The sequence below is a fragment of the Mandrillus leucophaeus genome, unplaced genomic scaffold, assembly GCF_000951045.1.
Source record: "Mandrillus leucophaeus isolate KB7577 unplaced genomic scaffold, Mleu.le_1.0 Scaffold1126, whole genome shotgun sequence".
Taxonomy (NCBI): domain Eukaryota; kingdom Metazoa; phylum Chordata; class Mammalia; order Primates; family Cercopithecidae; genus Mandrillus; species Mandrillus leucophaeus.
In genome coordinates this window covers 776785-777487 of record NW_012099499.1, presented here as the reverse complement: position 1 = coordinate 777487, position 703 = coordinate 776785, and positions in this window count along the sequence as shown.

The following is a 703-nucleotide window of genomic DNA, read 5'->3' as shown; positions in this document are numbered from 1 at the left end:
AGCTTTATACATTGAGAGAACTGGGATTAGTGACAACCACATAACAATAAATACATTTTTTTGCCTGGATCTTGGCTTCTAAATACCATTATCTACTAAAAGCAACTGGCTTCTTAGAGAAATGACTGATTTCAGGGCAAAGTACAAGATGATCCTGGAACACCTTGTTTTGTCAGAATGCCAGTAAATGCTTGAAGAATTACAGGAAGACATTGAAAGAACAATGACACTAGCTTGAAGGGTCTTCAGTTGTTTGAGTCAGAGACAGATAAGCATCAAAATAAGTAATGATAGTTACATATTATAATACATTTAATAAAATAGCAATCTATGAGTCCACATATATGTAAATATAAAAGTAAATCATTTGAAGTTACTTGAGAAACCAGATATTTATATAATTCAAAGTATATATCCATTAAAATTGTTATTATTGACAAAGGGGGAAAGTGTAACTTCACTGTGCAGAAACTTTGCAGACACCACCTTAAGCAAGTTATCAAAGTAAACATTATAATTAATGGGACAAACTGAAATCAAATGCCACCTGATAGATGCACCCAGCATCACATTGAGATATTTCTGAAAATGTTATTTAACCAAATATAATTATGAGACAGTATCAGCAAAACAAACTTGATAGACATTCTCCAGAATAACTGGCTTGTAGTATTCTGAAGTATCAAGATTATGAAAGTCAAGG